The 17,702-nt window shown below is 34.1% G+C and overlaps 1 long non-coding RNA gene across 1 annotated transcript in view; it reads right to left on the bottom strand.

The window, feature by feature from the left end:
- LOC118544738 (uncharacterized) overlaps positions 1–17,702 on the bottom strand; it is a 242,257-nt gene that overhangs the window by 60,682 nt on the left and 163,873 nt on the right. The window lies entirely within an intron of this gene.

Below are 17,702 nucleotides of genomic sequence, written 5' to 3'. Positions count from 1 at the left end.
TAAATCAAATCTCACCGCCATCACCCTCGGAAATGTCTTTAAACATTTCTGGGAACTACCAAACCATTACCTTAAGAAATGTCAATTTAAATGGATACATTCCTAGAAATATATCTTTCAAAACTGAATCAGGAAGAAATAGAAAATTGGAAAAAAAATAATTACCAGCAATGAAACTGAATTAGTAATCAAAAAACTCCCAACAAATAAAAGTCCAGGACCAGATAACTTGACAGAGGAATTTTACCAAATATTTAAAGAAGAGCTAATAATTGTTCTTCTCAAACTATTCCAAAAAACAGAAGAGGAAGGAAAGCTTCTAAGTTCATTCTGTGAGGTCAGGATTACCGATACCAAAACCAGACAAAGACACGGCAAAAAAAAAGAAAACTACAGGCCAATATCTCTGATGAACATAGATGTAAAATCCTCAATACAATATTAGCAAACAGAATTTGGCAATACTTTACAAAAATCATTCACCACACTAAATCGTGATTTATTCCAGGGATGCAAGGGTGGTTCGGTATCTGCAAATCAATCAGTGTGATACATCACATTAATAAGAGATGGGATAACCGTATGATCATCTCAATAGATTCAGAAAAAGCATTGATAAACTATAACATCCATTCATGCTAAAAACCCTCTGCAAAGTTGGTCTAGAGGGAACATATTTCAACATAATAAAGGACATATGTGAAAATCCCTCAGCTAACATCATACTCAGTTGTGAAAAACTGACAGCTTTTCCCCTAAGACAAGGATGTCCACCTACCACTTCTATTCAGCATGATACTGGAAGTTCTAGTTGCAGCAATCAGACAAGAAAAATAAAAGGCATACAAATTGATAAGGAAGAAGTAAAACTTTGACTATTTGCAAATGACATGATACTATATATAGAAAACCCTAAAGACTCCACCAAAAAAAAAAAAAAAAACTCTTAGAACTGATAAATGAATTCAGTAAAGTTGCAGGATGCAAAATTATGCACAGAAATCTGTTGCATTTTTTTACACTAATAACAAAGTAGCAGAAAGAGAAATTGAGAAAATAATTTCATTTACAAATGCACCAAAAAGAATAAAATACCTAGACATAAATTTAACTGAGGAAATGAAAGACTGTACTCTGAAAACTTTAAGTCACTGAGGAAAGAAATTAAACATTACACAAATAAATGGAAAGATATATTGTGCTCATGAATTGGAAGAATTAATATTGTTAAAATGTCCATATTACCCAAAGCCCTCTACAGATTCAATACAATTCCCATCAAAACGCCAGTGGCATTTTTCACAGAACTAGAACAAAGAAGCCTTAAATGTTTATGGAACACAAGTGACTCTGAATAGCCAAAGCAATCTTGAGAAATAAGAACAAAGCTGAAAGAATAATGCTCCCTGATTTCAAACTATATTACAAAACTGTAATAGTAACAACAGTATGGTATGGCACAAAAGCAGACAAATAGATCAATGGACTAGAATAGGCACCCCAGAAATAAACCCATGCTTATATAGTCAATTAACCTATGAGAAAGGAGGCAAGAATATATAGTGGGGAAAAAACTGTTTCTTTAATAGAGAAAACTGGACCACTATCTTAGAACATATAAAAAAGAAATTCAAAATGGACTGGAATGTAAGACCTGAAACCATAAAACTTCTAGAAGTAAACATAGGCAGTAATTTATTTGACACTGGTTTTAGCAATATACTTTTGGGCCACTTTCTTCAGGCAAGGGCAACAAAAGCAAAAATAAACTATTGAGACTACACCAAAATAAAAAGCTTTTACACAGTGAAGGAAACCATCAACAAAATGAAAAGGCAGCCCACTGAATGGGAGAAGATATTTGCAAATGATATATCTGATAAGGGGCTAATGTCCAAAATACATAAAGAACTTATACAATATCAAAAAAACAAAAACAAAAACAAAAAACAGTGCAATCAAAAAAATGGGCAGAGGACCTGAATAGACATTTTCCAAAGAAGACATACAGATGGCCAGCAGACCCATGAAAACAATGCTCAACATCACTAATCATCAGGGAAATGTAAATCAAAACCACAATGAGATATTACCTGACACCTGTCAGAATGGCTGGGATCAAAAAGACAAGAAATAAAAAGTGTTGGTGAGGATGTGAAGAAAAAGGAACCCTTGTGCACTGTTGGTGAGAATGAAAATTAATTCAGGCAGTCTGGCAAACAGTATGGAGTTTTTTCAAAAAATTAAAAATAGAAATACCATATGATTTAGTAATTCCACTATTGTGTGGATTCAAAAAGATATATATACCTCTATGTTTATTACAGCATTATTTACAATGGCCAAGATATGGAAGCATTGCAAGTGTCCTTTGATAGATGAATTGACAAAGAAAATGTGGTATATGGAGTATTAGTTATAAAAAAGGATGAGATCTTGCCATTTGTGTCAACATGGATAGACCTAAAGCGTATTATGCTAAGTGAAGAAAGTAAGAGAAAGACTAATATCATCTGATTTTACTTACATGAGGAATCTAAAAACAAACAAACAAACAAGCAAATGAAGAAACAACAAAAATACAGACTCATAAATACAGAGAACAAACTGGTGGTTGCCAGAGGGGAGGTAGGTAAGGGAATGGGTGAAATAGATAAAAATGATTATAAGGTACACACTTTGAGTTATAAAATAAATAAGTCATGGAGATGAAAGGTACAGCATACGGAATACAATTAATGGAAAAAGTGTTGATTTTCTAGATTCATAAAAATCTCATGAATTCCTTTAAATTCTGAATATATGAATCTCAGGATACTTTTTTAGGGATGGTTTTTCTATTTAGGAAAGATTCACTAACTCTCCATGGGTGCTGACAGTAAATTTGACTATGAAAACCCTACATAAATTAATTGAAAAATTATTTGGTTTATCTTTTTAATTATTCAGGAGAAAAATAGCAGTTACTTTTTAAAGTCACGAGTAGAAAGTATAATTTTAAGAAGATTCAGAGGTGCTAGGAAGTTTGTATGTAATTGTGAGTAATTTGATGTATATTGAGCATTGGCAAGGAAAGAAAAAGGAATGACTGCAATGACTATAAGCATGATCACCATAGAAACTTCCTTTTTTGTCTAATTGGAAAGGGACCACGTTGAGTGTTAAACTGTCTGTGTAGTCTTAAACTGGAAAGAAGTGATAAGTTTCTTGTTTTATTTCGGTACATTAATGAGTATTGCTAATTAGGAAAACAGCTTGGAAAATTAAAATATCTTTGTTCAAAAAGTATTCTAGTACTAATACACACCAGTGGTGGTTATCTTGTGCCAAGCACTTAAACAGAAAGTTGTATAAGGCACACAAGTCTTTTCGGGAAGGTTATCTCATATCCACTGCTGAGGCATTCACCTGACAGGTAGCGTGAGGGTTACTCTGGTTCTAGGTTTACTTTGCAGATATCATTCCCTCAAGTTTGAGTTATTCATCCCATATGACTCCATGGGAGCTTTAACAAAACGAGTCAGGGTGGGCTTTGGCACCCAGATGGCAACATGACAATCTAATATGTGGTTTGGCCTTATAAGTTGGATTTTCAGAATCTCTCCCCTAGTGTGAGGGGCAAGATATGTTTACTCATCTTTCTGGCTCATGCAGTAGGCAACAATTGGATTAAACACACACACACACACACACACATACCCCTCAAGGGCAACCATTAATTCTCAGAAATAGTGCTGTCTATATCCATACTGAGAAAAAAAAACATTTTTCTAACAGCAAACTCTATAGACTCCTCTTCCAGTGCACTGACAGTACTCTGTTTTTATCTGGGATGAGTCATCTCACTGTTTTCTTTGTGTCTTGGGCAGGAGTGTGACAGGAATGGCATTTTCTTGTGAGCTCTGTCCCTGGCATTGGAAGACAAAATATGTTTTTTATTACTGTGTCAAATACAGATATGTGATTTATCAATATTAGCTCATTTAATTCTCAAAACAACCCTAAGTTCCATTATTATCCTCATTTTATACTTGAGCAAATTGAGGTTCCTGTGGACTAAGTAACTTTCTCAGAGCCTCATGGCTAGTAAGTAGCAGAGCCAGGAGTCCCAATTAACGTAGGGCCAGAGTCTGTGTTCCCCCCCAGTCACCATTGTCTCTCCGAGTGAGGACATACAGCTATGTAAGAGAACCCTGCAGAAGTTTAGGGAATGGGGTAGTAGCCTAGCTTTTCTACATATAATTATTAGAGTATTTCTATTTTTCTTCAGATGTCTATGTCTAGAATAAGTGATACTCATATATATGGAGACATATTTCTAATTCTAGAAGAAATTAGCCAGCCCTGATTCCCCTGACTGACATTTCCTTATAATTAAATTACGCATAGCCTGATAATAGAACCAAGTTATTTATTTTTAGTGGAAAATAAAAATATTAATATAGTAAAAGCAGTCTACAGTAAGGAAAACTTTGTCATTTTTTTTCTGTTGAATCATGGGCACTTGCCTTCTGTCAAATGGCATATATATATATGTGTGTGTGTATATATATGTACATATATATATACATACACAAAGTATATATATAAATATATATCATATAAGTAGGATTTTCAATTATACGTACTTAGTAAAATAATGCCTGAATTTACATATGAATAAACCAGAAAGGGCAAGAATTAAGAATTTGTATTTTTAAATAGTATTAACATAATATTTTATAATAAACTTTTGATTTTCTACGTGTGTCTTTTTGATACAGTAATGCTGCATTTTATTATTTGAGTAAACCTAGATTTAAAGAATCCAAAAGCAATAGATGTAATACAAACTATTTCAAAATATGATATTTGTTCTGATGTTTCTTGTATAATTATCTAAGATTTCCTTTAATGTTTCTTTGTTGCTAGAGCACTATCTTTGATTATTTTAAATCCAATAGCACAGATGGCATATTGGAAGTAGTTAAAAAAAATTTCTTCAAAAGAGCTTGAGTTTGAGCCTCTAATGAGTTTTGCTGATATAATATACTCCTAAAGTCAGGTAGGATTGCATAGGGGATTTCCAAAGTTGTCCTGCCACTATAAGTTAATATACTGGGGTAGCTTCTCTTATGAACCTTATGATGAAAACGTATCCTCAATTTCCCTTAAAGGTCAATGACCAGAAATCTTCCACTGTTTCTATGGCAACACAGCAAGATACGGTGCCTTGGAAATGGGCTGCATTTTAATTAGGTTCCTCTAGGGCTTCCTAACTGCCTTTTGTAGGAAAACTAAATACCAGGTTGCCCTATGTCTTGCAGTGGGATGAAAGCTAACCCATGTCTGCAAATGTCAAAGCTAAGCTTGGCTCCAGTACAGTCAAATCTAAACAAATAATAGTGCAGGTCTATTTGTTTATCTTAGAAAAGAATACAATACTCTTTACCTAAAATAGTCAACGATGTTTGCTTAATCAGGCTGGCAGGAGTAGTAGTTAAGAATATTGGATTTAAAACTAGACTATGTAGGCTGACTCAGTTATGTCACTTCCTTTTTTACTTTGAGCAAGTTACTTAATCTCTCAGTGCCTCTATTTTCTTGTCTGTAAAAATATAGATAATAATAATGGTGCCTCATAGCATTGTCATATGGATTAAATAAGTTAATATAAGTAGAATACTTTGGGTTAGGCATAGTCCTTAGTAAGTGATCAATGAGCCAACGATGCTAGTAGTAGTAGTAGTAGTAGTACTGGTAGCAGTGGTAGTACTGGTAGCAGTGGTAGTGGTAGAGTACACTGTATTTTTAAAGGCCAATAAGAAATATTTAAATGCTCAGATATATTCATTTGTATCTTCTCTTAATAAAATTATTAATAGCCAAAGTGATCTCAGGTAAGAACAAAGCTGGAGGCATCAAACTTCATGATTTCAAACTATATTACAAAGCTATATATAGTAAGCAAACCAGTATGATGTTTCATTAAAACAACATAGGTCAAGGGAACAGAATAGAGAGCCCAGAAATAAACATATGCTTATATGGTCAACTAATTTACAATAAAGGAGCCAAGAATATGAAATGGAGAAAGGACAGTCTTTTCAATAAATGATATTAGGAAAACTGGACAGCCACATGCAAAAGAATGAAACTGAACCACTACCTTACACTATATGTAAAAATGAACTCAAAAATGGATTAAAGACTTACATGTAAGACTTGAAACCATAAAACTTCTAGAAGGAAACATAAGTGGTAAGCCCTTTGACATCAATCTTGCCAATGATTTTTTGGATCTGACACCAAAAGTAAAGGCAACATATGCAAAAATAAACAGGTGGGACTACATAAAACTAAAACGTTTCTGCACAGCAAAGAAAACCATTAACAAAATGAAAAGGCAACCTAATGAATGGGAGAAAATATTTGCAAACCCTATATCTGATAAAGGGTTAATATCCAAAATATATAAAGAACTCACACAACTCAAAAACAAACAAGAAAAACTAATGTGATTTAAAAATGGGCCAAGGTTCTGAATAGACATCTTTCCAAAGAAGACAAACAGTGGCCAACAGGTACTTGAAAATGTGTTCAACATCACTAATCATCAGGGAAATCAGTCACAATGAGATATCACCTCACACCTGTTACAATGGCTATTATCAAAAATACAAGAGATAACAAACATTGGAGAAGAAGTGGAGAAAAGAAAATCTTTGTGCACTGTTGGTGGGGCCACTATGGAAAACAATATGAAGGTTCCTTAAAAAATTAAAAATTGAACTACCATATGATCCAGCAATTCCATTTCTAGGCATTTATCAGAAAGAAACAAAAACACTACCTTGAAAAGATACCTGCATCCCATGTTCATTGCAGCATTATTTACAATAGCCAAGTATGGAAGCAAACTAAATGTCCATCAATGGATGAATGGATAAAGAAAATGTGATGTGATTTGTCTACATAGTGGGTTATTACTCAACCATAAAAAAAGGAAATCTTGCCATTTGAGACAATTTGGATGGAACTTGAGGGCATTATGCTAAGTGAAATAACTCAGATAGATGAAGATAAATAGGGTATCATCTCACTTATATGTAGAATCTAAAATAACAGTGGAATTTATAGATAGAGAAAATAAATAGGTGGTTGCCAGAGGCGACAGAGGGGGAGGGTATAAAATGGGTGAAGGGAGTAAAAAAATACAAACTTCCAGTTATAGAATGAATAAATCATGGGGATGTAATGTATAGCATGGTGACTATAGTTAATAATATTGTATATTTGAAAGTTTTTAACACAAGGAAAAAAATCTGTAACTGTCTATGGTAATGGATGTTAATTAGACTGTGATCATTTTGCAATATATTCAAATATTAAATCATGTTGTACCCCTGAAACTAATATAATGTTATCTATTAATTATATCTCAAATATATAATTATATATATTATATAATTATATATACACACACACTAATATATATATATATCTCATAGTAATCAAGATTAAAATGATGGTAGAAACACTTCAGAGACTTGAACAGAGGTTATTAACTAATAGCTATGGGAGCATTTTAATGGTTTAATGACTGCTATGGATATTAGTAGACTATCAACTAGCACCAAAATAACTTGGGAAAGCATAACTTACTAAGAGGTGAATATGCACCAAATTATAAATACTTGCTTCACAGAACACATCTATCTTTAGATTCAGCTATACTCATCAAGCCACATTCTCTTCATATCAAAGTGAGATTTTTTTTTTAAGATTTTATTTATTTATTTGAGAGCAAGAATGAGAGAGAGAGAGAGTACATGAGAGGGGGGAGGGTTAGAGGGAGAAGCAGGCTCCTCGCCGAGCAGGGAGCCCGATGCGGGACTCGATCCCGGGACTCCAGGATCATGACCTGAGCCGAAGGCAGTCGCTTAACCAACTGAGCCACCCAGGCGCCCTCCAAAGTGAGATATTTTTGCTATTTTTACAATATATTCTCTGATTTTGGTTCTGATCATTAGAAAAAAGGAGAAGCATATTTGGTCCAAAACAGGTTATCATCAACCACCGGGGACAAAAAGGCACTTGAATCCACCCATTTCCTAAATCTCATCCATTCCCTAATATCTTTCCCCCAAACCCCTGACATTTGGTAGTCTCATTTTTGACCCAAAAGGAAGCAACATTTTACCTAACAACTTCTGCATTACACTAGAAGCCACAGAAATACTAGCAATTACAATGGTTCCAGGAAAAGTATTGTTTCTCTGTGGTGGAAATCATTGCTGCAAAAGAGCAAGTGATCTTGTAAGATGCTTGCCATGGTTCTGTATGGTCAGATCATCCTCTGTAGCATGCACTGAACATCAATCAGTAGGACAATGCACACTTGCCTTTTTACCCTTCGTACTGTTTGACACAGCCTAGGGAACTAAATCAGAGTAGCAGAAAATTATTATTCAATGCTGTATTTCCTAACAAAGATCAACTCTTGTGGTAGAAATAACCAAAGATTAAATCCACACAGATGAGCATCTAGAACATATTATTTGTCATATGAGACCTCTCCCTAATCTCTATGGAAATGGTTAAGGCAAGTCTTGAGAGGCTGCCAAGCATTTGTAATTCAGCAGAATTGACTCCTGCTGTTGAAGATGAAGTGCCATGTTGAATGATGAGAAGTCTGGCAAGTCTTCTTGGCAAACTTCCCCAGCAATAAGTCATGGGCACCCTTAGTGGCTTGTACCAAGCTTTCAGCTAGGCTGTTTGCCTGACAATTATGAGCAGGAGTGTAAAGCTGAGATAAAGACCTTTTCTATAATGTTTAAAACCTCATCCGAACCAGAAGCAAACACATCATTTAAAGCAATTGTAAATTCTGTATTGTTAATAAATGATTCTGAGCTCCAGTTATCACAACAATGTTTAGGGATGAAATATTGTGGATACTTGTTGCCATTCTGATAAGAAGTTTGGCACAACTCAAAGTCATGTTTAAGAACAGCTCTGCAAATCAGTATTAAGGTGTTTTGATCTGGCTGTTTTGTTACTGCCCATGGTGAGAGTAGACATTCAAATGCTACACTCTGCTGGGTTTTTCACTATCAGACTGAGTTCCAGGTCATTAGACATAGCTTTTAGCCATTACTTTCATGCCAACAATCCCTGGATGCACTAGAAACAGTTTGTTCAAAGTAATTCTTTCTGGAATAAAAAGGATTTTCACATAATAGACACCTTTTTATAGACAATAACTCATATTGACAGTTTGCAATTGACTTGAATTCCTTGAGCAGTTTCTTTACTGACAAGCCTTCCCATTCCTACTCCCACACACACCCATCACCAGTTTAAGACAGACCAACCTATAATCTTGCATATTTAACTGTGGAATACATTCAGTATGAAGGTGTTGATGTTTTGATCTTTAACATTTAGTATCTGTATAATGTTCCTGACTCTGAATGCATTTATCATTTATATCAAAGTTACCTCCAAAAAATTCAGACAAGAATTATAATAAAACAAACAAATCACCAAATCAATAAACAAAAAACCCATCAAACCAAATTGTAAAATAAACCTGAATTTTTTTTAAGATTAATTTATTTATTTGAGAGAGAGAGAGTGTGAGAGCAGGGGGAATGTCAGAAGGAAAGAGAATCTCAAGTAGATTCCCCACTGAGCATGGAGCCTGATGCAAGGCTCAATCCCGAAATCATGACCTGAGTTGAAACCAAGAGTTGGATGCTCAACTGGCTAAGCCACCCAGGTGCCCCCTGAAAATTTTTTAAGTGACAAATTATTTGTAGAGAGTGGAGAAATAAGTCTACTGAGGATATGGTGTGGAATAATATATTTAAACTCTACACTGAGATCTAAGTTTCTTGGTAGCAATATCTGAATGGGAAACACAAAGATTATATAATTTCCAATGTCTGCAGAAAGAAGATATTTTGTTGATGGTGGTGGTGATTATTATTATTTTGCAGAGGAGTAGAAAAGCCCTTTTAATTTTTCCTGCTTTTATATCCAGTAGAAATTTCTCACCAAAGAACTCTTTTAAAAACAAAACATGTCAAATGGAACACTTCCAAATCGTAACTCCCTATAGTCAAAGACATATTCATAACCAGGATCATTGCTGAGAAAGAAATAGTTAAAGTCCCAGGCCACCCAAAGGATGGGTGACTGGGCAAACCATACTGTCTTCCCCTTCAGTGCAGGCCCACGTTATGGGCAGAACAGACAGGGACAGATGTTTCAGTTTATCATCCCTTCTAGGTTTCTAAAAGCAGTGAGCCAAAGTCCCAAGCACTGCCTACTCAGTGACAGAATTAAAAGCATTACTTTTCCTCAAGGAGAAGGCCCTATGAGGTGATCCGTACAAATTGGCAAGGTATCTTATGACATTCAGGTAGAGCAGGCTCAGATATTTGTAGTACAGGACACCTTTGGGAGGAACAACGTTTTGAAATTTACTCATCTACAGGAAGAATGAAATGCTGGGAAGAAGTCTAGAGATAGAGGCAATAGGGAGGAAACTATACAACAAATGACAGTGCGCTAAGGGTCCAACAAGAAGCCAGGAGCATTCAGGTGAAATGCAGTGCTAGGAATATAGGAACAAGTACTATTTGTCCAGGCAGCAAAAGAGAAGTCTGACAGCAGGAAGCAGCGCTCCCTCCACCCCACACCAGAAATTTAGTAGTGCAATTCCAGAGCTTTTGGTATATTGGCAATACGAGGGTCAGGCTGCAGACCAAAAGACTAGAGTTTTGCATAGATTAACAATAAGCTCTACTTAAAATGCCTTATCAGTCAGGTAGCCCAAAATGTCAGCCTTGACTCAGAAGCAGTTGGCAAAATAATAAGCAGAGTTCTTACTACATGTCTGATACTTAGAGAAATTTAAACATTTTAAGAATTGGTGTTGATAATCTTATACAGAAGCAAACAATTTCATATATACCTTAGGCCAAGGTAAAGCAGAAATATGAAAAATGTCATTTTACCATGTATTGGGGCCTCACAATCTCTAAGATACAATGCATTCTTTAATTTTTTGTTTTGTCTTCTTGCAGGGAAGAATCAAAGCCCCCAACTATAAATTCCAGGGAGCAGATTAAGTAGCATTGTGCTTTCTGAAAATCCTCAAAGCACACATTTGAAAAAGTTTAAATTCCTGGGTGGAATCTTGACCGCATTTATGTTTCCTGTGGTTATCTAGCTACTTTCATTTTTGGTGGATGCCTTCATCTTGTTAAGTTCAGACAGGAGTTGTGAGTGAGTTCACTGTAGTAAAAATCCCCAAGTGACAGCAAAGAGAGAACTGTTCAAAACAGTCTAGATTATTAAAAGTTACAAACAATTAGGAGTGAGTTCAGGTCAAGATTTAGGATCCAACACAGATGTAGGAAGAAAAATCAATCTCCATCGTTCTGTACATCGGAATCTATCAGTTAGTGCTGACAGCTTTTCCAGAAGATTAATGCCACCTTTCCTCCTCCTAGAGAAGCCCTGTCCCACTGTGACCACAAAGTTACAGATTGGCTGAGGGTCAGAAAATCATCTAATTTTTTAACTGTCCAATGCCTTTGTTTTATAAAGAAGGAAACACCCAAGATTGCATGGTCTTGCCACTTTGGATAGAATTAAAACAAACTTTCAACCAATAAAATATTGCAGCAAAAATTATTAAAGGTGAATTCTACCCTAACTCATAGCGATATTCTAATACATAATTTCTAGAAGGAATAAAAAATATTAACACTAAAATCCAACATACACTGGAAGCATAATAATGCTCCCAAATGGTGATAATTCTTCTGTACAACAGATTTAGGATTCACTCTTTCTGGCTCTTTTGAACCATTGCATCCACTCCTATCCCCATACCTTCCTTATTGCTTGTGGGGGAAAAAATGTAATTTTTAAGTAATTTAAGAAAGGTATAATAAATGACATGTAAGTGTACAAGAAAAGAAACATAAAATTCCATGTCTAAATTTTAAATGCAAAAATAAGAGCTTATTATTTAAGTAAAGAATGACCCATATACTCATACAAATATAATCTTATCAAGTTTCTTTTTTTTTTTTTTTTAAAGATTTTATTTATTTATTTGAGAGAGAGAGAATGAGAGAGAACACATGAGAGGGGGGAGGGTCAGAGGGAGAAGCAGACTCCCTGCCGAGCAGGGAGCCCGATGTGGGACTCGATCCAGGGACTCCAGGATCATGACCTGAGCCGAAGGCAGTCGCTTAACCAACTGAGCCACCCAGGCGCCCTCTTATCAAGTTTCTTACTGAACACATTTTAGGGCCCTTATTGTACAGTTCCAGGTAGAATCTTGCATAGAGTAAATATCTGAATGAATGAATCAGCTATTAGATGTTATTAATAAACATAAAATATCTTGTCCTGATTTATTAAGATTGAGATATATTAAGATTGAGATAGAAAGAAACCCATTTGTACACTCACTAAATATGGAAACATGATTAAAATGTGTTATATCATTCAGGTATACAATTATTATAAGTATAGCATAGATAACATTTCAAGTGCCTACCATCAAGTAGAATGACATTTACTTTTGAAATGCTATTTCTCTGTTCTTTAAACCATGACCAATTGTCTTGATCCTTTAAATAAAGGGACTTTAGGTCATTGGAAAAAAAAAAAAAAGGCGAGTGCTTATCTTTAGGAAAAGAAAAACTCAGTCATTTCAGGACACCATCAGCTTAAAAGAAGGCAGCACTTTTTTGGGAGTATGTTTGACATTTTCCACATATTTCAAGAAGGTCTTAGTGATCTAAAATTGTAGCAGATGGAATAGCAGCAGGTGTGAATTCAGCAAATATACAAGAGACAAGATTCTAAACTAGGCCAGTCACTTAAGGCCTTTGACAATTGAGGTTAGGGAATAGATAGACTAGAAAAGATATTAAATAGTGTGTGTGTGTATATATATGTGTAAGGCATTAAAAATTATGTATTTTTCTATATGACATGCCATGGATCTAGATCCTAGGACAGAGACAATAACCATGTGAAAACAGAGGTCAGAGATAGCAAAGTAAAAAAGAAGAACCTCATTTCCAGCTACTATGCCAACTAATTCAGTTACTGTACTTTTAACCTTTGGAATATGCTTTTCTAAAGGCAAATTCTTATTTATTTTGACAACCTCATCCCAAATACTTGTTCTGCCAGCTATTTTGAAATTGTTTTAAAAAATGAAAACATACTATTTTTAAATCAGAATCCTTGGATTCAAATCTTATCTCTACCACATTCTACCAATGTCATCCTAGGAAATATCTTAGTCCCTCTGAAAATAACATGTAAATTGGAAATAATGGAACTTATATACATGGTTGTAAAGACTAAATAAACTCTACTATAGTTAAATTACTCTTAATACTTAGTATTTCTTCATTTCCATTTTCTCATCTTCATTGTTATAAAAGTCAAAATTATAAGAGTAAGATGTAATATAATTAAAATGTCAAATATTATTCAAATAAATATGTATTCCAAATAAATATATCTGCTTGAATTTAAAATGTAGTAATTCTTTATATTACTATGGTGAATATTATTTAAAAAGGGGGGGAACACCTTAAACAATAAGAGCTTAGGGCAAAAGAAACGGAAAGAAAAATGTTTTAAATAGATTCCAACTTTGTTATCAGTGTAGAAATACCTTTCTGTACATTCTGTTGAAGAGAATTGGATAATTTCCAAAAAGCCTTTTGATTCAGTAAGAGATACATAAACAAATTTAAATTAAATTGCAAAGTAAAATCTTTTTGTTTACTTACACCATCCTAACATGTGGAGGAAAAAGAAAAATGATAGAAAACTCTTAAGTCCTCCATCCTTAGACATACGTTTGAAATAGACTGCACACTAACCAAATATAGCATGCGTTTTGTACTTTTGGCTGCAACAGAGCACAGAAATGTTTTACAAGCTGTTGAACTGTCTCAATATTATGCTTGTGAGGTTCGGTAATATAAATGCAGTAAGGAAATTCTAATATATCCTTAAATTTTATCCACCAAAGAAATACATTTAAAATTTTGGTTTCTAAATAATGTATTTCAGAATATACAAGAGGAGGAATCATCCTTGGCTTTCTTGTTCTTGGTTCTCTGATCATGTCTCTATCTTTCCACTTGCAGGTGATTCAAAAGGGCAACAACAAAGGCAAAAGGCACATATTACATTATGTGAAGGGCAGGAGTAAAACTGCAAAACTTAAGTTACCAAGAGCTGACTATGCTTCACAGTAAGCAGTTCCAAAAGGGAAGCTTCATTTGTGAGTGAACCAAGAGCTTGAATTCCTTAACATGGTACCAGTGATAGATTTTTAACTATCAGCCTTAAATATATGCAAAATTTTGAACGTTATGTAAAATTTAATATACATATGCCTGTGTATCTTTTCCTGGATAAAAATAGTTATGGCCTTCATCTACTTCTAAAGTGGGTGTGACTCAGGAGAGGTTAAGAGATTAAAGAATAATAATATTGTGTGTAATTTACTAAATGCCCTCAGAATCACCTTCTATAAACCTTATTTTCACAAAATGTATTCCAAAAAACAATGGTTCCTGGGGAGTTAAATAGATATAAAAGAATTTGTTGGATAAATTAAACTTGTATAATTGCAGTATTTTTCAGACCCATCAACATTTTAATTAGCCCTGTTCATCACCAAGAGTACAATATAAAGGGCAGTGCTTCAAAAACTCACGTACCCATTGAAACTTCTTTATCTAGGGAGCATTGTCCGGCTCCAGTATTTTAAGGAAAACACTTAGGGAAATGATGATTTAAAAGTGCACTTCCTGACAAAACATTCAGTGATAGATAACAAAGTAAAAATTTCATAATACAATTGGAACCAACCAATTTTTAGTGAGAAAAATAGCAACTGTGCCTGTGACATCATGCTGATTCTCCAAAGAGCAACAACCATAGTTTTGTATAACTGGGTAAGTTGACTGGTAGGTCCCAATTGATAAGTAATTCTTCACATATTCTTTAATTATATGGGCAAATTACCTTTGAAAAGTATATTGCCTGGGCTCTTTTGTCATAGGATCCTTGTTTCTTCCTCCCTAACTAGCCAGTAGATGAACAGAAAAAAAAAAAAAAAAATACCACATCAAAATGGTAAAAGACAGGACAGGAAAAAAAAAAGACTTTTATCAGCAAGCTGCAGGTATTAGAGTCATTGGAAAATAGTATAAAATGTGATAAGTATAGCTAAGAGCTATATTTTTTGCTACAGAATTATCAGAATTTGAAGTTTAATCCATTGTAAACCTACATCAAAACAAACTAGACCAAAAAGAAACACTCCGCTAATTAAACTTGAAGAATAGTGGGTCTATGTTGTCATACTTCCTAAGACTCAAACATTCTATGTAACTGCTTCTAGTGTTATAAAGACCTATAGGATTGATGTTCCTTATGAATGAATTGAAAACACATTTCATTTCCACAAGAATCACAGCTATAACACACAGCTAAAGAAAGAAAATAAGATTGCAGGTTATCCTTTCTTTCCTACCTACTTTATCAGCTGTTCAATTATATTCATGAACTCCATTTAAGCTGACAACTGGTATTTTTCTTTTATTCCCTCTGCTCACACTAATGTCTTTTAGTTTCTATGTTCCCCCCTAGCGGCACCATCTTGTTTTTGCCTGCATCTGTTCTTCATTAGCCTCCCAGAGAGGTTAGTTTTAATCCAACAATATTTATGGAGCACCCATATGAGCACAAGACTGAATATATCCATTTGGAAAGATTTGTTTCAAGATTGATGAAGTTGACAATCTTACAAGGGAGCAAAGGACAAAAATAGCTGTACTTTATCCAACAAGAATAAGATGAATTTTTTGATAAGTAGTTTTTTGTGTTTGCAGTAAATGAGATAAAGAATCACTTACTTGATTTCTCATTTGTAAAATGCTATTTTGATATTACCTAAAGTTTGCTTTGGAAGCTATTGTTCCTCATTTGTAAAATGGCAAGAGGTTGTACATTTAAAAAATAATTATGAATAATTTTAGTAAATCTACATTGTTAAAAAGCTCTATGTTAGACATATAACAATATTTTAAATGCTGAGCTGATTTTTATTACAATATCCGTTAATAACTATATTTTATCTGTTATTAGATAGAACATTAAATTATGAAAACATTTATGTGGTGTATTGAAAATGTACTGAAATGAGGTAAGAAGGTAGTTGTTCAAAAATATAATAACTGAATTGATTTAAATTCATTAGATTCACACTGAATACCTTCCGTATAGTTAGATTAAGGGCATATTCTGTTAACAATTTTATTTCAGGAAACTGCAGTATTAAGTGTGAATTTTTTATAAAGTATGGATATCCTTGGAATTTTGTTTCATTATAATTAATGTAAGCATTCTAATTTAAGTACAGATTTTTGGAGAAAAATATCTGTCATACATTTGTTAGCAGGCAGGAGAAATGTAAAAGGACATTAATGTTTACAATGTGAAAACAAATGTATACACATGATAAATATAATAATGTATTGCTTGAGTTTTATTTGGTTGCAAGTAACAGACACCAACTGTAGCTAGATTAGACAAATAAACATACTTTTAGGAAGATACTGCCACATCTCACAGAAGCTAAGCTCGAGCTAAACTGGGTCTCAGGTAAAGCAGGTATCAGAGCAGGTTCCCACTGTGGGAGTTCATAGGCTTCGGGGTATTGCCACTAGTAAAACTCAACTACTAGAAGCCCCCAGTCTCTGTGTCTCGTTTCAACTTCCTAAATTGTTGGGATCATATAATGGCCATTGGTTAAATGAAGTGTCCACCTCTGACCCAATCAACCACCGCAGGCCATATGGAACAGCCCTGACTGAGACAGACCCCCTCCTGTATCAGTTTCCAAAGATGGAGAATGATTGTCATGTAGACACTAAGCCAAGAGATGTTTTCTAAAACCAAAAAGAGTACGATAGTTAAATTTAATTTTAATGATTATTAAAGTTGATGATTATACCTTTAAGAATATTTATTCACCGGTTATGGGCAGATTATTGCCTAGTTCAGCAATACAACTAAAATGTGTGCTCAGTCTTCCTTTGTAGTACAGAGAGAAACATTATAAAATGAGTTCAATTTTATTTATATAAGTAAACAGATTTTTAAAACTCAGCTCAGTAGGCGTCAATATTTTTTTCCTTTTGTGCCTTTGCAAGCTCTTAGATGTGAAATGTAATCATTCAACTCTATTACATTTTATAGAAAGTTGAAAACCTAATGGTATGATAAAAGAATAAGGTAACTTTTCTATACATTAATGCATCTATAAAACAATATGTGGGTTTGATAACTTTTAAGAAATAATCTAGGGTTTCTTTATAAGCGTTGCCAGATACTAGAGCTCCTGACTGCTCTTAAATTAAAGGATGTGACTCTGTTACTGACTGTATTTGGAGGTAGTAAAGAAATTTTTTGTTTTGTTTTGTATTACTTGCTTTCCAAGAAAGTTAATAATAATCTATCAGCCTTATTTGCTTTAACATTCAGAATTTACCAAGAAAGGCAGTGGCTATATAAGTGGCACATAAATAAGCAAAGAAACCCACTGAGTTCTTTGAATAATTACATAATCTGCCCTTGAGTTTTAGACAACACAA

Source organism: Halichoerus grypus, chromosome 3 (assembly GCF_964656455.1).
Source record: "Halichoerus grypus chromosome 3, mHalGry1.hap1.1, whole genome shotgun sequence".
NCBI lineage: Eukaryota > Metazoa > Chordata > Mammalia > Carnivora > Phocidae > Halichoerus > Halichoerus grypus.
The sequence above is the reverse complement of the archived record's forward strand: the minus strand, read 5'-3'. Positions and strand labels throughout refer to the sequence as shown.